At 43.3% G+C, this 26,679-nt stretch overlaps 32 non-coding genes across 32 annotated transcripts; all 32 read left to right on the top strand.

Moving 5' to 3' along the window:
• The first annotated feature begins 277 nt into the window (after positions 1–277).
• TRNAL-CAG (transfer RNA leucine (anticodon CAG)) lies at positions 278–360 on the top strand. Its single transcript has one exon. It is a non-coding gene; the product is annotated as a tRNA-Leu (tRNA).
• Positions 361–1,653: 1,293 nt separating this feature from the next.
• Positions 1,654–1,736, top strand: TRNAL-UAG (transfer RNA leucine (anticodon UAG)). The gene has a single exon. It is a non-coding gene; the product is annotated as a tRNA-Leu (tRNA).
• A 632-nt stretch (positions 1,737–2,368) lies between these two features.
• On the top strand, positions 2,369–2,451 carry TRNAL-CAG (transfer RNA leucine (anticodon CAG)). The gene has a single exon. It is a non-coding gene; the product is annotated as a tRNA-Leu (tRNA).
• A 186-nt stretch (positions 2,452–2,637) lies between these two features.
• Positions 2,638–2,720, top strand: TRNAL-AAG (transfer RNA leucine (anticodon AAG)). Its single transcript has one exon. It is a non-coding gene; the product is annotated as a tRNA-Leu (tRNA).
• A 1,024-nt stretch (positions 2,721–3,744) lies between these two features.
• Positions 3,745–3,827, top strand: TRNAL-UAG (transfer RNA leucine (anticodon UAG)). The gene has a single exon. It is a non-coding gene; the product is annotated as a tRNA-Leu (tRNA).
• Positions 3,828–4,459: 632 nt separating this feature from the next.
• TRNAL-CAG (transfer RNA leucine (anticodon CAG)) lies at positions 4,460–4,542 on the top strand. Its single transcript has one exon. It is a non-coding gene; the product is annotated as a tRNA-Leu (tRNA).
• A 186-nt stretch (positions 4,543–4,728) lies between these two features.
• TRNAL-AAG (transfer RNA leucine (anticodon AAG)) lies at positions 4,729–4,811 on the top strand. Its single transcript has one exon. It is a non-coding gene; the product is annotated as a tRNA-Leu (tRNA).
• A 1,739-nt stretch (positions 4,812–6,550) lies between these two features.
• TRNAL-CAG (transfer RNA leucine (anticodon CAG)) lies at positions 6,551–6,633 on the top strand. Its single transcript has one exon. It is a non-coding gene; the product is annotated as a tRNA-Leu (tRNA).
• Positions 6,634–6,819: 186 nt separating this feature from the next.
• TRNAL-AAG (transfer RNA leucine (anticodon AAG)) lies at positions 6,820–6,902 on the top strand. The gene has a single exon. It is a non-coding gene; the product is annotated as a tRNA-Leu (tRNA).
• Positions 6,903–7,926: 1,024 nt separating this feature from the next.
• TRNAL-UAG (transfer RNA leucine (anticodon UAG)) lies at positions 7,927–8,009 on the top strand. The gene has a single exon. It is a non-coding gene; the product is annotated as a tRNA-Leu (tRNA).
• A 632-nt stretch (positions 8,010–8,641) lies between these two features.
• Positions 8,642–8,724, top strand: TRNAL-CAG (transfer RNA leucine (anticodon CAG)). Its single transcript has one exon. It is a non-coding gene; the product is annotated as a tRNA-Leu (tRNA).
• A 186-nt stretch (positions 8,725–8,910) lies between these two features.
• Positions 8,911–8,993, top strand: TRNAL-AAG (transfer RNA leucine (anticodon AAG)). The gene has a single exon. It is a non-coding gene; the product is annotated as a tRNA-Leu (tRNA).
• Positions 8,994–10,017: 1,024 nt separating this feature from the next.
• Positions 10,018–10,100, top strand: TRNAL-UAG (transfer RNA leucine (anticodon UAG)). Its single transcript has one exon. It is a non-coding gene; the product is annotated as a tRNA-Leu (tRNA).
• Positions 10,101–10,732: 632 nt separating this feature from the next.
• TRNAL-CAG (transfer RNA leucine (anticodon CAG)) lies at positions 10,733–10,815 on the top strand. The gene has a single exon. It is a non-coding gene; the product is annotated as a tRNA-Leu (tRNA).
• A 186-nt stretch (positions 10,816–11,001) lies between these two features.
• TRNAL-AAG (transfer RNA leucine (anticodon AAG)) lies at positions 11,002–11,084 on the top strand. Its single transcript has one exon. It is a non-coding gene; the product is annotated as a tRNA-Leu (tRNA).
• A 1,023-nt stretch (positions 11,085–12,107) lies between these two features.
• On the top strand, positions 12,108–12,190 carry TRNAL-UAG (transfer RNA leucine (anticodon UAG)). Its single transcript has one exon. It is a non-coding gene; the product is annotated as a tRNA-Leu (tRNA).
• Positions 12,191–12,822: 632 nt separating this feature from the next.
• TRNAL-CAG (transfer RNA leucine (anticodon CAG)) lies at positions 12,823–12,905 on the top strand. The gene has a single exon. It is a non-coding gene; the product is annotated as a tRNA-Leu (tRNA).
• Positions 12,906–14,199: 1,294 nt separating this feature from the next.
• Positions 14,200–14,282, top strand: TRNAL-UAG (transfer RNA leucine (anticodon UAG)). The gene has a single exon. It is a non-coding gene; the product is annotated as a tRNA-Leu (tRNA).
• A 632-nt stretch (positions 14,283–14,914) lies between these two features.
• TRNAL-CAG (transfer RNA leucine (anticodon CAG)) lies at positions 14,915–14,997 on the top strand. Its single transcript has one exon. It is a non-coding gene; the product is annotated as a tRNA-Leu (tRNA).
• A 1,292-nt stretch (positions 14,998–16,289) lies between these two features.
• TRNAL-UAG (transfer RNA leucine (anticodon UAG)) lies at positions 16,290–16,372 on the top strand. Its single transcript has one exon. It is a non-coding gene; the product is annotated as a tRNA-Leu (tRNA).
• Positions 16,373–17,004: 632 nt separating this feature from the next.
• On the top strand, positions 17,005–17,087 carry TRNAL-CAG (transfer RNA leucine (anticodon CAG)). The gene has a single exon. It is a non-coding gene; the product is annotated as a tRNA-Leu (tRNA).
• Positions 17,088–18,380: 1,293 nt separating this feature from the next.
• Positions 18,381–18,463, top strand: TRNAL-UAG (transfer RNA leucine (anticodon UAG)). Its single transcript has one exon. It is a non-coding gene; the product is annotated as a tRNA-Leu (tRNA).
• Positions 18,464–19,095: 632 nt separating this feature from the next.
• Positions 19,096–19,178, top strand: TRNAL-CAG (transfer RNA leucine (anticodon CAG)). The gene has a single exon. It is a non-coding gene; the product is annotated as a tRNA-Leu (tRNA).
• A 186-nt stretch (positions 19,179–19,364) lies between these two features.
• On the top strand, positions 19,365–19,447 carry TRNAL-AAG (transfer RNA leucine (anticodon AAG)). Its single transcript has one exon. It is a non-coding gene; the product is annotated as a tRNA-Leu (tRNA).
• A 1,024-nt stretch (positions 19,448–20,471) lies between these two features.
• TRNAL-UAG (transfer RNA leucine (anticodon UAG)) lies at positions 20,472–20,554 on the top strand. Its single transcript has one exon. It is a non-coding gene; the product is annotated as a tRNA-Leu (tRNA).
• Positions 20,555–21,186: 632 nt separating this feature from the next.
• TRNAL-CAG (transfer RNA leucine (anticodon CAG)) lies at positions 21,187–21,269 on the top strand. The gene has a single exon. It is a non-coding gene; the product is annotated as a tRNA-Leu (tRNA).
• Positions 21,270–21,455: 186 nt separating this feature from the next.
• On the top strand, positions 21,456–21,538 carry TRNAL-AAG (transfer RNA leucine (anticodon AAG)). The gene has a single exon. It is a non-coding gene; the product is annotated as a tRNA-Leu (tRNA).
• A 1,739-nt stretch (positions 21,539–23,277) lies between these two features.
• Positions 23,278–23,360, top strand: TRNAL-CAG (transfer RNA leucine (anticodon CAG)). Its single transcript has one exon. It is a non-coding gene; the product is annotated as a tRNA-Leu (tRNA).
• A 186-nt stretch (positions 23,361–23,546) lies between these two features.
• Positions 23,547–23,629, top strand: TRNAL-AAG (transfer RNA leucine (anticodon AAG)). The gene has a single exon. It is a non-coding gene; the product is annotated as a tRNA-Leu (tRNA).
• A 1,024-nt stretch (positions 23,630–24,653) lies between these two features.
• TRNAL-UAG (transfer RNA leucine (anticodon UAG)) lies at positions 24,654–24,736 on the top strand. The gene has a single exon. It is a non-coding gene; the product is annotated as a tRNA-Leu (tRNA).
• A 632-nt stretch (positions 24,737–25,368) lies between these two features.
• On the top strand, positions 25,369–25,451 carry TRNAL-CAG (transfer RNA leucine (anticodon CAG)). Its single transcript has one exon. It is a non-coding gene; the product is annotated as a tRNA-Leu (tRNA).
• Positions 25,452–25,637: 186 nt separating this feature from the next.
• On the top strand, positions 25,638–25,720 carry TRNAL-AAG (transfer RNA leucine (anticodon AAG)). The gene has a single exon. It is a non-coding gene; the product is annotated as a tRNA-Leu (tRNA).
• The last annotated feature ends 959 nt before the right edge of the window (positions 25,721–26,679 follow it).

The raw sequence follows: 26,679 nt of genomic DNA, 5'->3' as shown, positions 1-26,679 counted from the left end.
GTGACTTTGAGATCCCTTGTTGAAATTGCTTTAGCCAGCCAAGAGGTGGCTATTGTCTCAATTTCAAAGCAGCTTTGAGCCGTTCAAGTGGCTGGTGAATAGCACTTTCTCTTTGTTCGCCTCAAAGTTCTAAAGAGTTCTCCATAGGTCCTGCTCTGTACAGATTGTTCAAAGATCTGTTGGAAGTGCATATAATAGGATAAATAAATTGAGGGCATTCCTTTTCAGTACCTCACCTGCATGGCTGTCTGGCCTCTGGAAGATGCTGGGAAAGCAAGTCAGGATGGCCGAGTGGTCTAAGGCGCTGCGTTCAGGTCGCAGTCTCCTCTGGAGGTGTGGGTTCAAATCCCACTTCTGACAGTCCTGTGTATACTCTAATTTTTTTCTTGAGAAATATGATCATTTCCCTCGCAGTGGCTTATAGGATTGTCTTCTTGGAAGAGTGCAGTGAGTTTTTTTCTTGCTCTAGCCACTATTGGCCTAAGCTCTGTGCATTTTTTGGTTCCTAATATCTTTCTCACCCTTTAGATGAAAAAGCAGCATGGGGTCAGGATGGCCGAGTGGTCTAAGGCGCTGCGTTAAGGCCGCAGTCTCTCCTGGAGGCGTGGCTTCAAATCCCACTTCTGACAAAACTTGAATTCCATTTTCTCTCTCAGTTCCTTTAGAATCTCAGCTAAAAATTGGCAATGTAAATAATATCTGAATAAGTACCAAACTTCAGTTTCAACTGCATATGCATTTGCCCTATTCTATCTTTAACGTTAATGTAATATTCTTCTAGCACTCGTGGTGTTTTATATTTGTTTTGTGGGGTACTTTAAAAATCTTTTTTATGAAAGAAATGGGTTACATTAAGTCTTGTGATGTTTTAGGTTTACAATAAGGAGGTTTTAAATTTTATGTCACGTCATTTTCAGATGCTTCATTCAAGAGATGTTTCCACTATAGAATGCAGAGCAAGGGCAAAAATACAAGTGATAGAGCGAGTGAGTGAGAAGGAGTGTTGTGTAAGGAGAGAATGAAACAAAGACAGAGTGAGTGAATGGCAGGGAGGCATAGAAGAGGAGTCTAGTAGTGCAGGAGACCTGCTTTTCCCTGCTCTTGACCTCCCACCCATCCCCAAACAACCACAAACATACCTTCTGTGCAAAGTTGGTATGCAGAATTTCACGCCTCAGCAAGTGAGGGTGAGTCCCAGGCCAGGGGCTAAAGAGCAAAAGAGTGCCTGTGCTCAGACTTTCCCTGCTAGGGATAGTTTATCTGGAACAAGGCCTACTCTCTTGTATCCAGCAAGGATCTAGAAATCCTGCATGAATCTGCAAGGCACATTGGCAGCATAAATTTGCATAAACTGCCCCACCTATTGGTTTCCTACTTCCTGTGCTGTAGTTGTTTGTGTAGAGAGAGAGGTCGCAGGCAAGGAAATGTTGTGAGTCGGATACAGGACCCTAAATAGCTGGTGAGAGGTATGTGGTGTTCTAAAAGCATGAAAACTGTATACCTGTGAAATAAAGTGCTTTCGTATGTGTTCTTCTGTGTTTATTGTCCTGTGCATAAAGTTGCACCTTGTGTTTGAAGGTTTAAATTATTTCAGGCTTGCATGGAGGTAGACGTTTCTGAGTAACTTTTATTCATTTCTTAAAAGCCTGTACTGTCAGGATGGCCGAGAGGTCTAAGGTGCTGTGTTTAGGCCACAGTCTCCTTTGGAGGCGTGGGTTCGAATCCCACTTCTGACATGCCTTTTGGAGATTTAATCTCCTTTATCAGGTTAACATATGATGGAAGTTGCATCTGTTGGTCTTCACTTCGCACGTTATTCCGTTCTCCTCTTGTCAAGAGAGATGGGGTTTCTCATATATTTAGGTTCTATAACGTCTTGCTGACAAAGCGCAATCCTTACCAAATGAGCATAGGACCCATGTAAGAGGTCATCTGGAATAGTCATGCTCTTGTATGCACTGGCCAGACGGGCCCTGCAAATTTGGAAGAATGCCATGCATCTGGTAGACAACTGGACTCCAGCACACTTACAGCAATTTCCTTAGGGCTTTGATCAGGGGCTGCTTAAATTTGCATACTCCACCCTATGTTGTGACTTTGAGATCCCTTGTTGAAATTGCTTTAGCCAGCCAAGAGGTGGCTATTGTCTCAATTTCAAAGCAGCTTTGAGCCGTTCAAGTGGCTGATGAATAGCACTTTCTCTTTGTTCGCCTCAAAGTTCTAAAGAGTTCTCCATAGGTCCTGCTCTGTACAGATTGTTCAAAGATCTGTTGGAAGTGCATATAATAGGATAAATAAATTGAGGGCATTCCTTTTCAGTACCTCACCTGCATGGCTGTCTGGCCTCTGGAAGATGCTGGGAAAGCAAGTCAGGATGGCCGAGTGGTCTAAGGCGCTGCGTTCAGGTCGCAGTCTCCTCTGGAGGCGTGGGTTCAAATCCCACTCCTGACAGTCCTGTGTATACTCTAATTTTTTTCTTGAGAAATATGATCATTTCCCTCGCAGTGGCTTATAGGATTGTCTTCTTGGAAGAGTGCAGTGAGTTTTTTTCTTGCTCTAGCCACTATTGGCCTCAGCTCTGTGCATTTTTTGGTTCCTAATATCTTTCTCACCCTTTAGATGAAAAAGCAGCATGGGGTCAGGATGGCCGAGTGGTCTAAGGCGCTGCGTTAAGGCCGCAGTCTCTCCTGGAGGCGTGGGTTCGAATCCCACTTCTGACAAAACTTGAATTCCATTTTCTCTCTCAGTTCCTTTAGAATCTCAGCTAAAAATTGGCAATGTAAATAATATCTGAATAAGTACCAAACTTCAGTTTCAACTGCAAATGCATTTGCCCTATTCTATCTTTAACGTTAATGTAATATTCTTCTAGCACTCGTGGTGTTTTATATTTCTTTTGTGGAGTACTTTAAAAATCTTTTTTATGAAAGAAATGGGTTACATTAAGTCTTGTGATGTTTTAGGTTTCCAATAAGGAGGTTTTAAATTTTATGTCACGTCATTTTCAGATGCTTCTTTCAAGAGATGTTTCCACTATAGAATGCAGAGCAAGCGCAAAAATACAAGTGATAGAGCGAGTGAGTGAGAAGGAGTGTTGTGGAAGGACAGAATGAAACAAAGACAGAGTGAGTGAACGGCAGGGAGGCATAGAAGAGTAGTCTAGTAGTGAAGGAGACCTGCTTTTCCCTGCTCTTGACCTCCCACCCATCCCCAAACAACCACAAACATACCTTCTGTGCAAAGTTGGTATGCAGAATTTCACGCCTCAGCAAGTGAGGGTGAGTCCCAGGCCAGAAGCTAAAGAGCAAAAGAGTGCCTGTGCTCAGACTTTCCCTGCTAGGGATAGTTTATCTGGAACAAGGCCTACTCTCTTGTATCCAGCAAGGATCTAGAAATCCTGCATGAATCTGCAAGGCACATTGGCAGCATAAATTTGCATAAACTGCCCCACCTATTGCCTTCCTACTTCCTGTGCTGTAGTTGTTTGTGTAGAGAGAGAGGTCGCAGGCAAGGAAATGTTGTGAGTCGGATACAGGACCCTAAATAGCCGGTGAGTGGCATGTGGTGTTCTAAAAGCATGAAAACTGTATACCTGTGAAATAAAGTGCTTTCGTATGTGTTCTTCTGTGTTTATTGTCCTGTGCATAAAGTTGCACCTTGTGTTTGAAGGTTTAAATTATTTCAGGCTTGCATGGAGGTAGACGTTTCTGAGTAACTTTTATTCATTTCTTAAAAGCCTATACTGTCAGGATGGCCGAGAGGTCTAAGGCGCTGTGTTTAGGCCACAGTCTCCTTTGGAGGCGTGGGTTCGAATCCCACTTCTGACATGCATTTTGGAGATTTAATCTCCTTTATCAGGTTAACATCTGATGGAAGTTGCATCTGTTGGTCTTCACTTGGCACGTTATTCCGTTCTCCTCTTGTCAAGAGAGATGGGGTTTCTCATATATTTAGGTTCTATAACGTCTTGCTGACAAAGCGCAATCCTTACCAAATGAGCATAGGACCCATGTAAGAGGTCATCTGGAAGAGTCATGCTCTTGTATGCACTGGCCAGACGGGCCCTGCAAATTTGGAAGAATGCCATGCATCTGGTAGACAACTGGACTCCAGCACACTTACAGCAATTTCCTTAGGGCTTTGATCAGGGGCTGCTTAAATTTGCATACTCCACCCTATGTTGTGACTTTGAGATCCCTTGTTGAAATTGCTTTAGCCAGCCAAGAGGTGGCTATTGTCTCAATTTCAAAGATGCTTTGAGCCGTTCAAGTGGCTGGTGAATAGCACTTTCTCTTTGTTCGCCTCAAAGTTCTAAAGAGTTCTCCATAGGTCCTGCTCTGTACAGATTGTTCAAAGATCTGTTGGAAGTGCATATAATAGGATAAATAAATTGAGGGCATTCCTTTTCAGTACCTCACCTGCATGGCTGTCTGGCCTCTGGAAGATGCTGGGAAAGCAAGTCAGGATGGCCGAGTGGTCTAAGGCGCTGCGTTCAGGTCGCAGTCTCCTCTGGAGGCGTGGGTTCAAATCCCACTCCTGACAGTCCTGTGTTTACTCTAATTATTTTCTTGAGAAATATGATCATTTCCCTCGCAGTGGCTTATAGGATTGTCTTCTTGGAAGAGTGCAGTGAGTTTTTTTCTTGCTCTAGCCACTATTGGCCTAAGCTCTGTGCATTTTTTGGTTCCTAATATCTTTCTCACCCTTTAGATGAAAAAGAACCATGGGGTCAGGATGGCCGAGTGGTCTAAGGCGCTGCGTTAAGGCCGCAGTCTCTCCTGGAGGCGTGGGTTCGAATCCCACTTCTAACAAAACTTGAATTCCATTTTCTCTCTCAGTTCCTTTAGAATCTCAGCTAAAAATTGGCAATGTAAATAATATCTGAATAAGTACCAAACTTCAGTTTCAACTGCAAAGGCATTTGCCCTATTCTATCTTTAACGTTAATGTAATATTCTTCTAGCACTCGTGGTGTTTTATATTTCTTTTGTTGGGTACTTTAAAAATCTTTTTTATGAAAGAAATGGGATACATTAAGTCTTGTGATGTTTTAGGTTTCCAATAAGGAGGTTTTAAATTTTATGTCACGTCATTTTCAGATGCTTCTTTCAAGAGATGTTTCCACTATAGAATGCAGAGCAAGCGCAAAAATACAAGTGATAGAGCGAGTGAGTGAGAAGGAGTGTTGTGGAAGGACAGAATGAAACAAAGACAGAGTGAGTGAACGGCAGGGAGGCATAGAAGAGTAGTCTAGTAGTGAAGGAGACCTGCTTTTCCCTGCTCTTGACCTCCCACCCATCCCCAAACAACCACAAACATACCTTCTGTGCAAAGTTGGTATGCAGAATTTCACGCCTCAGCAAGTGAGGGTGAGTCCCAGGCCAGGGGCTAAAGAGCAAAAGAGTGCCTGTGCTCAGACTTTCCCTGCTATGGATAGTTTATCTGGAACAAGGCCTACTCTCTTGTATCCAGCAAGGATCTAGAAATCCTGCATGAATCTGCAAGGCACATTGGCAGCATAAATTTGCATAAACTGCCCCACCTATTGCCTTCCTACTTCCTGTGCTGTAGTTGTTTGTGTAGAGAGAGAGGTCGCAGGCAAGGAAATGTTGTGAGTCGGATACAGGACCCTAAATAGCTGGTGAGAGGTATGTGGTGTTCTAAAAGCATGAAAACTGTATACCTGTGAAATAAAGTGCTTTCGTATGTGTTCTTCTGTGTTTATTGTCCTGTGCATAAAGTTGCACCTTGTGTTTGAAGGTTTAAATTATTTCAGGCTTGCATGGAGGTAGACGTTTCTGAGTAACTTTTATTCATTTCTTAAAAGCCTATACTGTCAGGATGGCCGAGAGGTCTAAGACGCTGTGTTTAGGCCACAGTCTCCTTTGGAGGCGTGGGTTCGAATCCCACTTCTGACATGCCTTTTGGAGATTTAATCTCCTTTATCAGGTTAACATCTGATGGAAGTTGCATCTGTTGGTCTTCACTTGGCACGTTATTCCGTTCTCCTCTTGTCAAGAGAGATGGGGTTTCTCATATATTTAGGTTCTATAACGTCTTGCTGACAAAGCGCAATCCTTACCAAATGAGCATAGGACCCATGTAAGAGGTCATCTGGAAGAGTCATGCTCTTGTATGCCCTGGCCAGACGGGCCCTGCAAATTTGGAAGAATGCCATGCATCTGGTAGACAACTGGACTCCAGCACACTTACAGCAATTTCCTTAGGGCTTTGATCAGGGGCTGCTTAAATTTGCATACTCCACCCTATGTTGTGACTTTGAGATCCCTTGTTGAAATTGCTTTAGCCAGCCAAGAGGTGGCTATTGTCTCAATTTCAAAGCAGCTTTGAGCCGTTCAAGTGGCTGGTGAATAGCACTTTCTCTTTGTTCGCCTCAAAGTTCTAAAGAGTTCTCCATAGGTCCTGCTCTGTACAGATTGTTCAAAGATCTGTTGGAAGTGCATATAATAGGATAAATAAATTGAGGGCATTCCTTTTCAGTACCTCACCTGCATGGCTGTCTGGCCTCTGGAAGATGCTGGGAAAGCAAGTCAGGATGGCCGAGTGGTCTAAGGCGCTGCGTTCAGGTCGCAGTCTCCTCTGGAGGTGTGGGTTCAAATCCCACTTCTGACAGTCCTGTGTATACTCTAATTTTTTTCTTGAGAAATATGATCATTTCCCTCGCAGTGGCTTATAGGATTGTCTTCTTGGAAGAGTGCAGTGAGTTTTTTTCTTGCTCTAGCCACTATTGGCCTAAGCTCTGTGCATTTTTTGGTTCCTAATATCTTTCTCACCCTTTAGATGAAAAAGCAGCATGGGGTCAGGATGGCCGAGTGGTCTAAGGCGCTGCGTTAAGGCCGCAGTCTCTCCTGGAGGCGTGGGTTCAAATCCCACTTCTGACAAAACTTGAATTCCATTTTCTCTCTCAGTTCCTTTAGAATCTCAGCTAAAAATTGGCAATGTAAATAATATCTGAATAAGTACCAAACTTCAGTTTCAACTGCATATGCATTTGCCCTATTCTATCTTTAACGTTAATGTAATATTCTTCTAGCACTCGTGGTGTTTTATATTTGTTTTGTGGGGTACTTTAAAAATCTTTTTTATGAAAGAAATGGGTTACATTAAGTCTTGTGATGTTTTAGGTTTACAATAAGTAGGTTTTAAATTTTATGTCACGTCATTTTCAGATGCTTCATTCAAGAGATGTTTCCACTATAGAATGCAGAGCAAGGGCAAAAATACAAGTGATAGAGCGAGTGAGTGAGAAGGAGTGTTGTGGAAGGAGAGAATGAAACAAAGACAGAGTGAGTGAATGGCGGGGAGGCATAGAAGAGGAGTCTAGTAGTGCAGGAGACCTGCTTTTCCCTGCTCTTGACCTCCCACCCATCCCCAAACAACCACAAACATACCTTCTGTGCAAAGTTGGTATGCAGATTTTCACGCCTCAGCAAGTGAGGGTGAGTCCCAGGCCAGGGGCTAAAGAGCAAAAGAGTGCCTGTGCTCAGACTTTCCCTGCTAGGGATAGTTTATCTGGAACAAGGCCTACTCTCTTGTATCCAGCAAGGATCTAGAAATCCTGCATGAATCTGCAAGGCACATTGGCAGCATAAATTTGCATAAACTGCCCCACCTATTGCCTTCCTACTTCCTGTGCTGTAGTTGTTTGTGTAGAGAGAGAGGTCGCAGGCAAGGAAATGTTGTGAGTCGGATACAGGACCCTAAATAGCTGGTGAGAGGTATGTGGTGTTCTAAAAGCATGAAAACTGTATACCTGTGAAATAAAGTGCTTTCGTATGTGTTCTTCTGTGTTTATTGTCCTGTGCATAAAGTTGCACCTTGTGTTTGAAGGTTTAAATTATTTCAGGCTTGCATGGAGGTAGACGTTTCTGAGTAACTTTTATTCATTTCTTAAAAGCCTATACTGTCAGGATGGCCGAGAGGTCTAAGGCGCTGTGTTTAGACCACAGTCTCCTTTGGAGGCGTGGGTTCGAATCCCACTTCTGACATGCCTTTTGGAGATTTAATCTCCTTTATCAGGTTAACATCTGATGGAAGTTGCATCTGTTGGTCTTCACTTCGCACGTTATTCCGTTCTCCTCTTGTCAAGAGAGATGGGGTTTCTTATATATTTAGGTTCTATAACGTCTTGCTGACAAAGCGCAATCCTTACCAAATGAGCATAGGACCCATGTAAGAGGTCATCTGGAAGAGTCATGCTCTTGTATGCACTGGCCAGACGGGCCCTGCAAATTTGGAAGAATGCCATGCATCTGGTAGACAACTGGACTCCAGCACACTTACAGCAATTTCCTTAGGGCTTTGATCAGGGGCTGCTTAAATTTGCATACTCCACCCTATGTTGTGACTTTGAGATCCCTTGTTGAAATTGCTTTAGCCAGCCAAGAGGTGGCTATTGTCTCAATTTCAAAGCAGCTTTGAGCCGTTCAAGTGGCTGGTGAATAGCACTTTCTCTTTGTTCGCCTCAAAGTTCTAAAGAGTTCTCCATAGGTCCTGCTCTGTACAGATTGTTCAAAGATCTGTTGGAAGTGCATATAATAGGATAAATAAATTGAGGGCATTCCTTTTCAGTACCTCACCTGCATGGCTGTCTGGCCTCTGGAAGATGCTGGGAAAGAAAGTCAGGATGGCCGAGTGGTCTAAGGCGCTGCGTTCAGGTCGCAGTCTCCTCTGGAGGCGTGGGTTCAAATCCCACTTCTGACAGTCCTGTGTTTACTCTAATTATTTTCTTGAGAAATATGATCATTTCCCTCGCAGTGGCTTATAGGATTGTCTTCTTGGAAGAGTGCAGTGAGTTTTTTTCTTGCTCTAGCCACTATTGGCCTCAGCTCTGTGCATTTTTTGGTTCCTAATATCTTTCTCACCCTTTAGATGAAAAGGCAGCATGGGGTCAGGATGGCCGAGTGGTCTAAGGCGCTGCGTTAAGGCCGCAGTCTCTCCTGGAGGCGTGGGTTCGAATCCCACTTCTGACAAAACTTGAATTCCATTTTCTCTCTCAGTTCCTTTAGAATCTCAGCTAAAAATTGGCAATGTAAATAATATCTGAATAAGTACCAAACTTCAGTTTCAACTGCAAATGCATTTGCCCTATTCTATCTTTAACGTTAATGTAATATTCTTCTAGCACTCGTGGTGTTTTATATTTGTTTTGTGGGGTACTTTAAAAATCTTTTTTATGAAAGAAATGGGTTACATTAAGTCTTGTGATGTTTTAGGTTTCCAATAAGGAGGTTTTAAATTTTATGTCACGTCATTTTCAGATGCTTCATTCAAGAGATGTTTCCACTATAGAATGCAGAGCAAGGGCAAAAATACAAGTGATAGAGCGAGTGAGTGAGAAGGAGTGTTGTGGAAGGAGAGAATGAAACAAAGACAGAGTGAGTGAATGGCAGGGAGGCATAGAAGAGGAGTCTAGTAGTGAAGGAGACCTGCTTTTCCCTGCTCTTGACCTCCCACCCATCCCCAAACAACCACAAACATACCTTCTGTGCAAAGTTGGTATGCAGAATTTCACGCCTCAGCAAGTGAGGGTGAGTCCCAGGCCAGGGGCTAAAGAGCAAAAGAGTGCCTGTGCTCAGACTTTCCCTGCTAGGGATAGTTTATCTGGAACAAGGCCTACTCTCTTGTATCCAGCAAGGATCTAGAAATCCTGCATGAATCTGCAAGGCACATTGGCAGCATAAATTTGCATAAACTGCCCCACCTATTGCCTTCCTACTTCCTGTGCTGTAGTTGTTTGTGTAGAGAGAGAGGTCGCAGGCAAGGAAATGTTGTGAGTCGGATACAGGACCCTAAATAGCTGGTGAGAGGTATGTGGTGTTCTAAAAGCATGAAAACTGTATACCTGTGAAATAAAGTGCTTTCGTATGTGTTCTTCTGTGTTTATTGTCCTGTGCATAAAGTTGCACCTTGTGTTTGAAGGTTTAAATTATTTCAGGCTTGCATTGAGGTAGACGTTTCTGAGTAACTTTTATTCATTTCTTAAAAGCATATACTGTCAGGATGGCCGAGAGGTCTAAGGCGCTGTGTTTAGGCCACAGTCTCCTTTGGAGGCGTGGGTTCGAATCCCACTTCTGACATGCCTTTTGGAGATTTAATCTCCTTTATCAGGTTAACATCTGATGGAAGTTGCATCTGTTGGTCTTCACTTGGCACGTTATTCCGTTCTCCTCTTGTCAAGAGAGATGGGGTTTCTCATATATTTAGGTTCTATAACGTCTTGCTGACAAAGCGCAATCCTTACCAAATGAGCATAAGACCCATGTAAGAGGTCATCTGGAAGAGTCATGCTCTTGTATGCCCTGGCCAGACGGGCCCAGCAAATTTGGAAGAATGCCATTCATCTGGTAGACAACTGGACTCCAGCACACTTACAGCAATTTCCTCAGGGCTTTGATCAGGGGCTGCTTAAATTTGCATACTCCACCCTATGTTGTGACTTTGAGATCCCTTGTTGAAATTGCTTTAGCCAGCCAAGAGGTGGCTATTGTCTCAATTTCAAAGCAGCTTTGAGCCGTTCAAGTGGCTGGTGAATAGCACTTTCTCTTTGTTCGCCTCAAAGTTCTAAAGAGTTCTCCATAGGTCCTGCTCTGTACAGATTGTTCAAAGATCTGTTGGAAGTGCATATAATAGGATAAATAAATTGAGGGCATTCCTTTTCAGTACCTCACCTGCATGGCTGTCTGGCCTCTGGAAGATGCTGTGAAAGCAAGTCAGGATGGCCGAGTGGTCTAAGGCGCTGCGTTCAGGTCGCAGTCTCCTCTGGAGGCGTGGGTTCAAATCCCACTTCTGACAGTCCTCTGTTTACTCTAATTTTTTTCTTGAGAAATATGATCATTTCCCTCGCAGTGGCTTATAGGATTGTCTTCTTGGAAGAGTGCAGTGAGTTTTTTTCTTGCTCTAGCCACTATTGGCCTAAGCTCTGTGCATTTTTTGGTTCCTAATATCTTTCTCACCCTTTAGATGAAAAAGAAGCATGGGGTCAGGATGGCCGAGTGGTCTAAGGCGTTGCGTTAAGGCCGCAGGCTCTCCTGGAGGCGTGGGTTCGAATCCCACTTCTGACAAAACTTGAATTCCATTTTCTCTTTCAGTTCCTTTAGAATCTCAGCTAAAATTGGCAATGTAAATAATATCTGAATAAGTACCAAACTTCTGTTTCAACTGCAAATGCATTTGCCCTATTCTATCTTTAACGTTAATGTAATATTCTTCTAGCACTCGTGGTGTTTTATATTTGTTTTGTGGGGTACTTTAAAAATCTTTTTTATGAAAGAAATGGGTTACATTAAGTCTTGTGATGTTTTAGGTTTCCAATAAGGAGGTTTTAAATTTTATGTCACGTCATTTTCAGATGCTTCATTCAAGAGATGTTTCCACTATAGAATGCAGAGCAAGGGCAAAAATACAAGTGATAGAGCGAGTGAGTGAGAAGGAGTGTTGTGGAAGGAGAGAATGAAACAAAGACAGAGTGAGTGAACGGCAGGGAGGCATAGAAGAGTAATCTAGTAGTGAAGGAGACCTGCTTTTCCCTGCTCTTGACCTCCCACCCATCCCCAAACAACCACAAACATACCTTCTGTGCAAAGTTGGTATGCAGAATTTCACGCCTCAGCAAGTGAGGGTGAGTCCCAGGCCAGGGTCTAAAGAGCAAAAGAGTGCCTGTGCTCAGACTTTCCCTGCTAGGGATAGTTTATCTGGAACAAGGCCTACTCTCTTGTATCCAGCAAGGATCTAGAAATCCTGCATGAATCTGCTAGGCACATTGGCAGCATAAATTTGCATAAACTGCCCCACCTATTGCCTTCCTACTTCCTGTGCTGTAGTTGTTTGTGTAGAGAGAGAGGTCGCAGGCAAGGAAATGTTGTGAGTCGGATACAGGACCCTAAATAGCTGGTGAGAGGTATGTGGTGTTCTAAAAGCATGAAAACTGTATACCTGTGAAATAAAGTGCTTTCGTATGTGTTCTTCTGTGTTTATTGTCCTGTGCATAAAGTTGCACCTTGTGTTTGAAGGTTTAAATTATTTCAGGCTTGCATGGAGGTAGACGTTTCTGAGTAACTTTTATTCATTTCTTAAAAGCCTATACTGTCAGGATGGCCGAGAGGTCTAAGGCGCTGTGTTTAGGCCACAGTCTCCTTTGGAGGCGTGGGTTCGAATCCCACTTCTGACATGCCTTTTGGAGATTTAATCTCCTTTATCAGGTTAACATCTGATGGAAGTTGCATCTGTTGGTCTTCACTTGGCACGTTATTCCGTTCTCCTCTTGTCAAGAGAGATGGGGTTTCTCATATATTTAGGTTCTATAACGTCTTGCTGACAAAGCGCAATCCTTACCAAATGAGCATAGGACCCATGTAAGAGGTCATCTGGAAGAGTCATGCTCTTGTATGCCCTGGCCAGACGGGCCCTGCAAATTTGGAAGAATGCCATGCATCTGGTAGACAACTGGACTCCAGCACACTTACAGCAATTTCCTTAGGGCTTTGATCAGGGGCTGCTTAAATTTGCATACTCCACCCTATGTTGTGACTTTGAGATCCCTTGTTGAAATTGCTTTAGCCAGCCAAGAGGTGGCTATTGTCTCAATTTCAAAGCAGCTTTGAGCCGTTCAAGTGGCTGGTGAATAGCACTTTCTCTTTGTTCGTCTCAAAGTTCTAAAGAGTTCTCCATAGGTCCTGCTCTGTACAGATTGTTCAAAGATCTGTTGGAAGTGCATATGCTAGGATAAATAAATTGAGGGCATTCCTTTTCAGTACCTCACCTGCATGGCTGTCTGGCCTCTGGAAGATGCTGGGAAAGCAAGTCAGGATGGCCGAGTGGTCTAAGGCGCTGCGTTCAGGTCGCAGTCTCCTCTGGAGGCGTGGGTTCAAATCCCACTTCTGACAGTCCTGTGTTTACTCTAATTATTTTCTTGAGAAATATGATCATTTCCCTCGCAGTGGCTTATAGGATTGTCTTCTTGGAAGAGTGCAGTGAGTTTTTTTCTTGCTCTAGCCACTATTGGCCTAAGCTCTGTGCATTTTTTGGTTCCTAATATCTTTCTCACCCTTTAGATGAAAAAGCAGCATGGGGTGAGGATGGCCGAGTGGTCTAAGGCGCTGCGTTAAGGCCGCAGTCTCTCCTGGAGGCGTTGGTTCAAATCCCACTTCTGACAAAACTTGAATTCCATTTTCTCTCTCAGTTCCTTTAGAATCTCAGCTAAAAATTGGCAATGTAAATAATATCTGAATAAGTACCAAACTTCAGTTTCAACTGCAAAGGCATTTGCCCTATTCTATCTTTAACGTTAATGTAATATTCTTCTAGCACTCGTGGTGTTTTATATTTCTTTTGTGGGGTACTTTAAAAATCTTTTTTATGAAAGAAATGGGTTACATTAAGTCTTGTGATGTTTTAGGTTTCCAATAAGGAGGTTTTAAATTTTATGTCACGTCATTTTCAGATGCTTCTTTCAAGAGATGTTTCCACTATAGAATGCAGAGCAAGCGCAAAAATACAAGTGATAGAGCGAGTGAGCGAGAAGGAGTGTTGTGGAAGGAGAGAATGAAACAAATACAGAGTGAGTGAACGGCAGGGAGGCATAGAAGAGTAGTCTAGTAGTGAAGGAGACCTGCTTTTCCCTGCTCTTGACCTCCCACCCATCCCCCAAACAACCACAAACATACCTTCTGTGCAAAGTTGGTATGCAGAATTTCACGCCTCAGCAAGTGAGGGTGAGTCCCAGGCCAGGGGCTAAAGAGCAAAAGAGTGCCTGTGCTCAGACTTTCCCTGCTAGGGATAGTTTATCTGGAACAAGGCCTACTCTCTTGTATCCAGCAAGGATCTAGAAATCCTGCATGAATCTGCAAGGCACATTGGCAGCATAAATTTGCATAAACTGCCCCACCTATTGCCTTCCTACTTCCTGTGCTGTAGTTGTTTGTGTAGAGAGAGAGGTCGCAGGCAAGGAAATGTTGTGAGTCGGATACAGGACCCTAAATAGCTGGTGAGAGGTATGTGGTGTTCTAAAAGCATGAAAACTGTATACCTGTGAAATAAAGTGCTTTCGTATGTGTTCTTCTGTGTTTATTGTCCTGTGCATAAAGTTGCACCTTGTGTTTGAAGGTTTAAATTATTTCAGGCTTGCATTGAGGTAGACGTTTCTGAGTAACTTTTATTCATTTCTTAAAAGCATATACTGTCAGGATGGCCGAGAGGTCTAAGGCGCTGTGTTTAGGCCACAGTCTCCTTTGGAGGCGTGGGTTCGAATCCCACTTCTGACATGCCTTTTGGAGATTTAATCTCCTTTATCAGGTTAACATCTGATGGAAGTTGCATCTGTTGGTCTTCACTTGGCACGTTATTCCGTTCTCCTCTTGTCAAGAGAGATGGGGTTTCTCATATATTTAGGTTCTATAACGTCTTGCTGACAAAGCGCAATCCTTACCAAATGAGCATAGGACCCATGTAAGAGGTCATCTGGAAGAGTCATGCTCTTGTATGCCCTGGCCAGACGGGCCCAGCAAATTTGGAAGAATGCCATTCATCTGGTAGACAACTGGACTCCAGCACACTTACAGCAATTTCCTCAGGGCTTTGATCAGGGGCTGCTTAAATTTGCATACTCCACCCTATGTTGTGACTTTGAGATCCCTTGTTGAAATTGCTTTAGCCAGCCAAGAGGTGGCTATTGTCTCAATTTCAAAGCAGCTTTGAGCCGTTCAAGTGGCTGGTGAATAGCACTTTCTCTTTGTTCGCCTCAAAGTTCTAAAGAGTTCTCCATAGGTCCTGCTCTGTACAGATTGTTCAAAGATCTGTTGGAAGTGCATATAATAGGATAAATAAATTGAGGGCATTCCTTTTCAGTACCTCACCTGCATGGCTGTCTGGCCTCTGGAAGATGCTGTGAAATCAAGTCAGGATGGCCGAGTGGTCTAAGGCGCTGTGTTCAGGTCGCAGTCTCCTCTGGAGGCGTGGGTTCAAATCCCACTTCTGACAGTCCTCTGTTTACTCTAATTTTTTTCTTGAGAAATATGATCATTTCCCTCGCAGTGGCTTATAGGATTGTCTTCTTGGAAGAGTGCAGTGAGTTTTTTTCTTGCTCTAGCCACTATTGGCCTAAGCTCTGTGCATTTTTTGGTTCCTAATATCTTTCTCTCCCTTTAGATGAAAAAGAAGCATGGGGTCAGGATGGCCGAGTGGTCTAAGGCGTTGCGTAAAGGCCGCAGTTTCTCCTGGAGGCGTGGGTTCGAATCCCACTTCTGACAAAACTTGAATTCCATTTTCTCTTTCAGTTCCTTTAGAATCTCAGCTAAAAATTGGCAATGTAAATAATATCTGAATAAGTACCAAACTTCTGTTTCAACTGCAAATGCATTTGCCCTATTCTATCTTTAACGTTAATGTAATATTCTTCTAGCACTCGTGGTGTTTTATATTTGTTTTGTGGGGTACTTTAAAAATCTTTTTTATGAAAGAAATGGGTTACTTAAGTCTTGTGATGTTTTAGGTTTCCAATAAGGAGGTTTTAAATTTTATGTCACGTCATTTTCAGATGCTTCATTCAAGAGATGTTTCCACTATAGAATGCAGAGCAAGGGCAAAAATACAAGTGATAGAGCGAGTGAGTGAGAAGGAGTGTTGTGGAAGGAGAGAATGAAACAAAGACAGAGTGAGTGAATGGCAGGGAGGCATAGAAGAGTAGTCTAGTAGTGAAGGAGACCTGCTTTTCCCTGCTCTTGACCTCCCACCCATCCCCAAACAACCACAAACATACCTTCTGTGCAAAGTTGGTATGCAGAATTTCACGCCTCAGCAAGTGAGGGTGAGTCCCAGGCCAGGGGCTAAAGAGCAAAAGAGTGCCTGTGCTCAGACTTTCCCTGCTAGGGATAGTTTATCTGGAACAAGGCCTACTCTCTTGTATCCAGCAAGGATCTAGAAATCCTGCATGAATCTGCTAGGCACATTGGCAGCATAAATTTGCATAAACTGCCCCACCTATTGCCTTCCTACTTCCTGTGCTGTAGTTGTTTGTGTAGAGAGAGAGGTCGCAGGCAAGGAAATGTTGTGAGTCGGATACAGGACCCTAAATAGCTGGTGAGAGGTATGTGGTGTTCTAAAAGCATGAAAACTGTATACCTGTGAAATAAAGTGCTTTCGTATGTGTTCTTCTGTGTTTATTGTCCTGTGCATAAAGTTGCACCTTGTGTTTGAAGGTTTAAATTATTTCAGGCTTGCATGGAGGTAGACGTTTCTGAGTAACTTTTATTCATTTCTTAAAAGCCTATACTGTCAGGATGGCCGAGAGGTCTAAGGCGCTGTGTTTAGGCCACAGTCTCCTTTGGAGGCGTGGGTTCGAATCCCACTTCTGACATGCCTTTTGGAGATTTAATCTCCTTTATCAGGTTAACATCTGATGGAAGTTGCATCTGTTGGTCTTCACTTGGCACGTTATTCCGTTCTCCTCTTGTCAAGAGAGATGGGGTTTCTCATATATTTAGGTTCTATAACGTCTTGCTGACAAAGCGCAATCCTTACCAAATGAGCATAGGACCCATGTAAGAGGTCATCTGGAAGAGTCATGCTCTTGTATGCCCTCGCCAGACGGGCCCTGCAAATTTGGAAGAATGCCATGCATCTGGTAGACAACTGGACTCCAGCACACTTACAGCAATTTCCTTAGGGCTTTGATCAGGGGCTGCTTAAATTTGCATACTCCACCCTATGTTGTGACTTTGAGATCCCTTGTTGAAATTGCTTTAGCCAGCCAAGAGGTGGCTATTGTCTCAATTTCAAAGCAGCTTTGAGCCGTTCAAGTGGCTGGTGAATAGCACTTTCTCTTTGTTCGCCTCAAAGTTCTAAAGAGTTCTCCATAGGTCCTGCTCTGTACAGATTGTTCAAAGATCTGTTGGAAGTGCATATAATAGGATAAATAAATTGAGGGCATTCCTTTTCAGTACCTCACCTGCATGGCTGTCTGGCCTCTGGAAGATGCTGGGAAAGCAAGTCAGGATGGCCGAGTGGTCTAAGGCGCTGCGTTCAGGTCGCAGTCTCCTCTGGAGGTGTGGGTTCAAATCCCACTTCTGACAGTCCTGTGTATACTCTAATTTTTTTCTTGAGAAATATGATCATTTCCCTCGCAGTGGCTTATAGGATTGTCTTCTTGGAAGAGTGCAGTGAGTTTTTTTCTTGCTCTAGCCACTATTGGCCTAAGCTCTGTGCATTTTTTGGTTCCTAATATCTTTCTCACCCTTTAGATGAAAAAGCAGCATGGGGTCAGGATGGCCGAGTGGTCTAAGGCGCTGCGTTAAGGCCGCAGTCTCTCCTGGAGGCGTGGCTTCAAATCCCACTTCTGACAAAACTTGAATTCCATTTTCTCTCTCAGTTCCTTTAGAATCTCAGCTAAAAATTGGCAATGTAAATAATATCTGAATAAGTACCAAACTTCAGTTTCAACTGCATATGCATTTGCCCTATTCTATCTTTAACGTTAATGTAATATTCTTCTAGCACTCGTGGTGTTTTATATTTGTTTTGTGGGGTACTTTAAAAATCTTTTTTATGAAAGAAATGGGTTACATTAAGTCTTGTGATGTTTTAGGTTTACAATAAGGAGGTTTTAAATTTTATGTCACGTCATTTTCAGATGCTTCATTCAAGAGATGTTTCCACTATAGAATGCAGAGCAAGGGCAAAAATACAAGTGATAGAGCGAGTGAGTGAGAAGGAGTGTTGTGTAAGGAGAGAATGAAACAAAGACAGAGTGAGTGAATGGCAGGGAGGCATAGAAGAGGAGTCTAGTAGTGCAGGAGACCTGCTTTTCCCTGCTCTTGACCTCCCACCCATCCCCAAACAACCACAAACATACCTTCTGTGCAAAGTTGGTATGCAGAATTTCACGCCTCAGCAAGTGAGGGTGAGTCCCAGGCCAGGGGCTAAAGAGCAAAAGAGTGCCTGTGCTCAGACTTTCCCTGCTAGGGATAGTTTATCTGGAACAAGGCCTACTCTCTTGTATCCAGCAAGGATCTAGAAATCCTGCATGAATCTGCAAGGCACATTGGCAGCATAAATTTGCATAAACTGCCCCACCTATTGGTTTCCTACTTCCTGTGCTGTAGTTGTTTGTGTAGAGAGAGAGGTCGCAGGCAAGGAAATGTTGTGAGTCGGATACAGGACCCTAAATAGCTGGTGAGAGGTATGTGGTGTTCTAAAAGCATGAAAACTGTATACCTGTGAAATAAAGTGCTTTCGTATGTGTTCTTCTGTGTTTATTGTCCTGTGCATAAAGTTGCACCTTGTGTTTGAAGGTTTAAATTATTTCAGGCTTGCATGGAGGTAGACGTTTCTGAGTAACTTTTATTCATTTCTTAAAAGCCTGTACTGTCAGGATGGCCGAGAGGTCTAAGGTGCTGTGTTTAGGCCACAGTCTCCTTTGGAGGCGTGGGTTCGAATCCCACTTCTGACATGCCTTTTGGAGATTTAATCTCCTTTATCAGGTTAACATATGATGGAAGTTGCATCTGTTGGTCTTCACTTCGCACGTTATTCCGTTCTCCTCTTGTCAAGAGAGATGGGGTTTCTCATATATTTAGGTTCTATAACGTCTTGCTGACAAAGCGCAATCCTTACCAAATGAGCATAGGACCCATGTAAGAGGTCATCTGGAATAGTCATGCTCTTGTATGCACTGGCCAGACGGGCCCTGCAAATTTGGAAGAATGCCATGCATCTGGTAGACAACTGGACTCCAGCACACTTACAGCAATTTCCTTAGGGCTTTGATCAGGGGCTGCTTAAATTTGCATACTCCACCCTATGTTGTGACTTTGAGATCCCTTGTTGAAATTGCTTTAGCCAGCCAAGAGGTGGCTATTGTCTCAATTTCAAAGCAGCTTTGAGCCGTTCAAGTGGCTGATGAATAGCACTTTCTCTTTGTTCGCCTCAAAGTTCTAAAGAGTTCTCCATAGGTCCTGCTCTGTACAGATTGTTCAAAGATCTGTTGGAAGTGCATATAATAGGATAAATAAATTGAGGGCATTCCTTTTCAGTACCTCACCTGCATGGCTGTCTGGCCTCTGGAAGATGCTGGGAAAGCAAGTCAGGATGGCCGAGTGGTCTAAGGCGCTGCGTTCAGGTCGCAGTCTTCTCTGGAGGCGTGGGTTCAAATCCCACTCCTGACAGTCCTGTGTTTACTCTAATTTTTTTCTTGAGAAATATGATCATTTCCCTCGCAGTGGCTTATAGGATTGTCTTCTTGGAAGAGTGCAGTGAGTTTTTTTCTTGCTCTAGCCACTATTGGCCTCAGCTCTGTGCATTTTTTGGTTCCTAATATCTTTCTCACCCTTTAGATGAAAAAGCAGCATGGGGTCAGGATGGCCGAGTGGTCTAAGGCGCTGCGTTAAGGCCGCAGTCTCTCCTGGAGGCGTGGGTTCGAATCCCACTTCTGACAAAACTTGAATTCCATTTTCTCTCTCAGTTCCTTTAGAATCTCAGCTAAAAATTGGCAATGTAAATAATATCTGAATAAGTACCAAACTTCAGTTTCAACTGCAAATGCATTTGCCCTATTCTATCTTTAACGTTAATGTAATATTCTTCTAGCACTCGTGGTGTTTTATATTTCTTTTGTGGAGTACTTTAAAAATCTTTTTTATGAAAGAAATGGGTTACATTAAGTCTTGTGATGTTTTAGGTTTCCAATAAGGAGGTTTTAAATTTTATGTCACGTCATTTTCAGATGCTTCTTTCAAGAGATGTTTCCACTATAGAATGCAGAGCAAGCGCAAAAATACAAGTGATAGAGCGAGTGAGTGAGAAGGAGTGTTGTGGAAGGACAGAATGAAACAAAGACAGAGTGAGTGAACGGCAGGGAGGCATAGAAGAGTAGTCTAGTAGTGAAGGAGACCTGCTTTTCCCTGCTCTTGACCTCCCACCCATCCCCAAACAACCACAAACATACCTTCTGTGCAAAGTTGGTATGCAGAATTTCACGCCTCAGCAAGTGAGGGTGAGTCCCAGGCCAGAAGCTAAAGAGCAAAAGAGTGCCTGTGCTCAGACTTTCCCTGCTAGGGATAGTTTATCTGGAACAAGGCCTACTCTCTTGTATCCAGCAAGGATCTAGAAATCCTGCATGAATCTGCAAGGCACATTGGCAGCATAAATTTGCATAAACTGCCCCACCTATTGCCTTCCTACTTCCTGTGCTGTAGTTGTTTGTGTAGAGAGAGAGGTCGCAGGCAAGGAAATGTTGTGAGTCGGATACAGGACCCTAAATAGCCGGTGAGTGGCATGTGGTGTTCTAAAAGCATGAAAACTGTATACCTGTGAAATAAAGTGCTTTCGTATGTGTTCTTCTGTGTTTATTGTCCTGTGCATAAAGTTGCACCTTGTGTTTGAAGGTTTAAATTATTTCAGGCTTGCATGGAGGTAGACGTTTCTGAGTAACTTTTATTCATTTCTTAAAAGCCTATACTGTCAGGATGGCCGAGAGGTCTAAGGCGCTGTGTTTAGGCCACAGTCTCCTTTGGAGGCGTGGGTTCGAATCCCACTTCTGACATGCATTTTGGAGATTTAATCTCCTTTATCAGGTTAACATCTGATGGAAGTTGCATCTGTTGGTCTTCACTTGGCACGTTATTCCGTTCTCCTCTTGTCAAGAGAGATGGGGTTTCTCATATATTTAGGTTCTATAACGTCTTGCTGACAAAGCGCAATCCTTACCAAATGAGCATAGGACCCATGTAAGAGGTCATCTGGAAGAGTCATGCTCTTGTATGCACTGGCCAGACGGGCCCTGCAAATTTGGAAGAATGCCATGCATCTGGTAGACAACTGGACTCCAGCACACTTACAGCAATTTCCTTAGGGCTTTGATCAGGGGCTGCTTAAATTTGCATACTCCACCCTATGTTGTGACTTTGAGATCCCTTGTTGAAATTGCTTTAGCCAGCCAAGAGGTGGCTATTGTCTCAATTTCAAAGATGCTTTGAGCCGTTCAAGTGGCTGGTGAATAGCACTTTCTCTTTGTTCGCCTCAAAGTTCTAAAGAGTTCTCCATAGGTCCTGCTCTGTACAGATTGTTCAAAGATCTGTTGGAAGTGCATATAATAGGATAAATAAATTGAGGGCATTCCTTTTCAGTACCTCACCTGCATGGCTGTCTGGCCTCTGGAAGATGCTGGGAAAGCAAGTCAGGATGGCCGAGTGGTCTAAGGCGCTGCGTTCAGGTCGCAGTCTCCTCTGGAGGCGTGGGTTCAAATCCCACTCCTGACAGTCCTGTGTTTACTCTAATTATTTTCTTGAGAAATATGATCATTTCCCTCGCAGTGGCTTATAGGATTGTCTTCTTGGAAGAGTGCAGTGAGTTTTTTTCTTGCTCTAGCCACTATTGGCCTAAGCTCTGTGCATTTTTTGGTTCCTAATATCTTTCTCACCCTTTAGATGAAAAAGAACCATGGGGTCAGGATGGCCGAGTGGTCTAAGGCGCTGCGTTAAGGCCGCAGTCTCTCCTGGAGGCGTGGGTTCGAATCCCACTTCTAACAAAACTTGAATTCCATTTTCTCTCTCAGTTCCTTTAGAATCTCAGCTAAAAATTGGCAATGTAAATAATATCTGAATAAGTACCAAACTTCAGTTTCAACTGCAAAGGCATTTGCCCTATTCTATCTTTAACGTTAATGTAATATTCTTCTAGCACTCGTGGTGTTTTATATTTCTTTTGTTGGGTACTTTAAAAATCTTTTTTATGAAAGAAATGGGATACATTAAGTCTTGTGATGTTTTAGGTTTCCAATAAGGAGGTTTTAAATTTTATGTCACGTCATTTTCAGATGCTTCTTTCAAGAGATGTTTCCACTATAGAATGCAGAGCAAGCGCAAAAATACAAGTGATAGAGCGAGTGAGTGAGAAGGAGTGTTGTGGAAGGACAGAATGAAACAAAGACAGAGTGAGTGAACGGCAGGGAGGCATAGAAGAGTAGTCTAGTAGTGAAGGAGACCTGCTTTTCCCTGCTCTTGACCTCCCACCCATCCCCAAACAACCACAAACATACCTTCTGTGCAAAGTTGGTATGCAGAATTTCACGCCTCAGCAAGTGAGGGTGAGTCCCAGGCCAGGGGCTAAAGAGCAAAAGAGTGCCTGTGCTCAGACTTTCCCTGCTATGGATAGTTTATCTGGAACAAGGCCTACTCTCTTGTATCCAGCAAGGATCTAGAAATCCTGCATGAATCTGCAAGGCACATTGGCAGCATAAATTTGCATAAACTGCCCCACCTATTGCCTTCCTACTTCCTGTGCTGTAGTTGTTTGTGTAGAGAGAGAGGTCGCAGGCAAGGAAATGTTGTGAGTCGGATACAGGACCCTAAATAGCTGGTGAGAGGTATGTGGTGTTCTAAAAGCATGAAAACTGTATACCTGTGAAATAAAGTGCTTTCGTATGTGTTCTTCTGTGTTTATTGTCCTGTGCATAAAGTTGCACCTTGTGTTTGAAGGTTTAAATTATTTCAGGCTTGCATGGAGGTAGACGTTTCTGAGTAACTTTTATTCATTTCTTAAAAGCCTATACTGTCAGGATGGCCGAGAGGTCTAAGACGCTGTGTTTAGGCCACAGTCTCCTTTGGAGGCGTGGGTTCGAATCCCACTTCTGACATGCCTTTTGGAGATTTAATCTCCTTTATCAGGTTAACATCTGATGGAAGTTGCATCTGTTGGTCTTCACTTGGCACGTTATTCCGTTCTCCTCTTGTCAAGAGAGATGGGGTTTCTCATATATTTAGGTTCTATAACGTCTTGCTGACAAAGCGCAATCCTTACCAAATGAGCATAGGACCCATGTAAGAGGTCATCTGGAAGAGTCATGCTCTTGTATGCCCTGGCCAGACGGGCCCTGCAAATTTGGAAGAATGCCATGCATCTGGTAGACAACTGGACTCCAGCACACTTACAGCAATTTCCTTAGGGCTTTGATCAGGGGCTGCTTAAATTTGCATACTCCACCCTATGTTGTGACTTTGAGATCCCTTGTTGAAATTGCTTTAGCCAGCCAAGAGGTGGCTATTGTCTCAATTTCAAAGCAGCTTTGAGCCGTTCAAGTGGCTGGTGAATAGCACTTTCTCTTTGTTCGCCTCAAAGTTCTAAAGAGTTCTCCATAGGTCCTGCTCTGTACAGATTGTTCAAAGATCTGTTGGAAGTGCATATAATAGGATAAATAAATTGAGGGCATTCCTTTTCAGTACCTCACCTGCATGGCTGTCTGGCCTCTGGAAGATGCTGGGAAAGCAAGTCAGGATGGCCGAGTGGTCTAAGGCGCTGCGTTCAGGTCGCAGTCTCCTCTGGAGGTGTGGGTTCAAATCCCACTTCTGACAGTCCTGTGTATACTCTAATTTTTTTCTTGAGAAATATGATCATTTCCCTCGCAGTGGCTTATAGGATTGTCTTCTTGGAAGAGTGCAGTGAGTTTTTTTCTTGCTCTAGCCACTATTGGCCTAAGCTCTGTGCATTTTTTGGTTCCTAATATCTTTCTCACCCTTTAGATGAAAAAGCAGCATGGGGTCAGGATGGCCGAGTGGTCTAAGGCGCTGCGTTAAGGCCGCAGTCTCTCCTGGAGGCGTGGGTTCAAATCCCACTTCTGACAAAACTTGAATTCCATTTTCTCTCTCAGTTCCTTTAGAATCTCAGCTAAAAATTGGCAATGTAAATAATATCTGAATAAGTACCAAACTTCAGTTTCAACTGCATATGCATTTGCCCTATTCTATCTTTAACGTTAATGTAATATTCTTCTAGCACTCGTGGTGTTTTATATTTGTTTTGTGGGGTACTTTAAAAATCTTTTTTATGAAAGAAATGGGTTACATTAAGTCTTGTGATGTTTTAGGTTTACAATAAGTAGGTTTTAAATTTTATGTCACGTCATTTTCAGATGCTTCATTCAAGAGATGTTTCCACTATAGAATGCAGAGCAAGGGCAAAAATACAAGTGATAGAGCGAGTGAGTGAGAAGGAGTGTTGTGGAAGGAGAGAATGAAACAAAGACAGAGTGAGTGAATGGCGGGGAGGCATAGAAGAGGAGTCTAGTAGTGCAGGAGACCTGCTTTTCCCTGCTCTTGACCTCCCACCCATCCCCAAACAACCACAAACATACCTTCTGTGCAAAGTTGGTATGCAGATTTTCACGCCTCAGCAAGTGAGGGTGAGTCCCAGGCCAGGGGCTAAAGAGCAAAAGAGTGCCTGTGCTCAGACTTTCCCTGCTAGGGATAGTTTATCTGGAACAAGGCCTACTCTCTTGTATCCAGCAAGGATCTAGAAATCCTGCATGAATCTGCAAGGCACATTGGCAGCATAAATTTGCATAAACTGCCCCACCTATTGCCTTCCTACTTCCTGTGCTGTAGTTGTTTGTGTAGAGAGAGAGGTCGCAGGCAAGGAAATGTTGTGAGTCGGATACAGGACCCTAAATAGCTGGTGAGAGGTATGTGGTGTTCTAAAAGCATGAAAACTGTATACCTGTGAAATAAAGTGCTTTCGTATGTGTTCTTCTGTGTTTATTGTCCTGTGCATAAAGTTGCACCTTGTGTTTGAAGGTTTAAATTATTTCAGGCTTGCATGGAGGTAGACGTTTCTGAGTAACTTTTATTCATTTCTTAAAAGCCTATACTGTCAGGATGGCCGAGAGGTCTAAGGCGCTGTGTTTAGACCACAGTCTCCTTTGGAGGCGTGGGTTCGAATCCCACTTCTGACATGCCTTTTGGAGATTTAATCTCCTTTATCAGGTTAACATCTGATGGAAGTTGCATCTGTTGGTCTTCACTTCGCACGTTATTCCGTTCTCCTCTTGTCAAGAGAGATGGGGTTTCTTATATATTTAGGTTCTATAACGTCTTGCTGACAAAGCGCAATCCTTACCAAATGAGCATAGGACCCATGTAAGAGGTCATCTGGAAGAGTCATGCTCTTGTATGCACTGGCCAGACGGGCCCTGCAAATTTGGAAGAATGCCATGCATCTGGTAGACAACTGGACTCCAGCACACTTACAGCAATTTCCTTAGGGCTTTGATCAGGGGCTGCTTAAATTTGCATACTCCACCCTATGTTGTGACTTTGAGATCCCTTGTTGAAATTGCTTTAGCCAGCCAAGAGGTGGCTATTGTCTCAATTTCAAAGCAGCTTTGAGCCGTTCAAGTGGCTGGTGAATAGCACTTTCTCTTTGTTCGCCTCAAAGTTCTAAAGAGTTCTCCATAGGTCCTGCTCTGTACAGATTGTTCAAAGATCTGTTGGAAGTGCATATAATAGGATAAATAAATTGAGGGCATTCCTTTTCAGTACCTCACCTGCATGGCTGTCTGGCCTCTGGAAGATGCTGGGAAAGAAAGTCAGGATGGCCGAGTGGTCTAAGGCGCTGCGTTCAGGTCGCAGTCTCCTCTGGAGGCGTGGGTTCAAATCCCACTTCTGACAGTCCTGTGTTTACTCTAATTATTTTCTTGAGAAATATGATCATTTCCCTCGCAGTGGCTTATAGGATTGTCTTCTTGGAAGAGTGCAGTGAGTTTTTTTCTTGCTCTAGCCACTATTGGCCTCAGCTCTGTGCATTTTTTGGTTCCTAATATCTTTCTCACCCTTTAGATGAAAAAGCAGCATGGGGTCAGGATGGCCGAGTGGTCTAAGGCGCTGCGTTAAGGCCGCAGTCTCTCCTGGAGGCGTGGGTTCGAATCCCACTTCTGACAAAACTTGAATTCCATTTTCTCTTTCAGTTCCTTTAGAATCTCAGCTAAAATTGGCAATGTAAATAATATCTGAATAAGTACCAAACTTCTGTTTCAACTGCAAATGCATTTGCCCTATTCTATCTTTAACGTTAATGTAATATTCTTCTAGCACTCGTGGTGTTTTATATTTGTTTTGTGGGGTACTTTAAAAATCTTTTTTATGAAAGAAATGGGTTACATTAAGTCTTGTGATGTTTTAGGTTTCCAATAAGGAGGTTTTAAATTTTATGTCACGTCATTTTCAGATGCTTCATTCAAGAGATGTTTCCACTATAGAATGCAGAGCAAGGGCAAAAATACAAGTGATAGAGCGAGTGAGTGAGAAGGAGTGTTGTGGAAGGAGAGAATGAAACAAAGACAGAGTGAGTGAACGGCAGGGAGGCATAGAAGAGTAATCTAGTAGTGAAGGAGACCTGCTTTTCCCTGCTCTTGACCTCCCACCCATCCCCAAACAACCACAAACATACCTTCTGTGCAAAGTTGGTATGCAGAATTTCACGCCTCAGCAAGTGAGGGTGAGTCCCAGGCCAGGGTCTAAAGAGCAAAAGAGTGCCTGTGCTCAGACTTTCCCTGCTAGGGATAGTTTATCTGGAACAAGGCCTACTCTCTTGTATCCAGCAAGGATCTAGAAATCCTGCATGAATCTGCTAGGCACATTGGCAGCATAAATTTGCATAAACTGCCCCACCTATTGCCTTCCTACTTCCTGTGCTGTAGTTGTTTGTGTAGAGAGAGAGGTCGCAGGCAAGGAAATGTTGTGAGTCGGATACAGGACCCTAAATAGCTGGTGAGAGGTATGTGGTGTTCTAAAAGCATGAAAACTGTATACCTGTGAAATAAAGTGCTTTCGTATGTGTTCTTCTGTGTTTATTGTCCTGTGCATAAAGTTGCACCTTGTGTTTGAAGGTTTAAATTAT

Source organism: Triturus cristatus, chromosome 6 (genome assembly GCF_964204655.1).
Source record: "Triturus cristatus chromosome 6, aTriCri1.1, whole genome shotgun sequence".
NCBI lineage: Eukaryota > Metazoa > Chordata > Amphibia > Caudata > Salamandridae > Triturus > Triturus cristatus.
The sequence above is the reverse complement of the archived record's forward strand: the minus strand, read 5'-3'. Positions and strand labels throughout refer to the sequence as shown.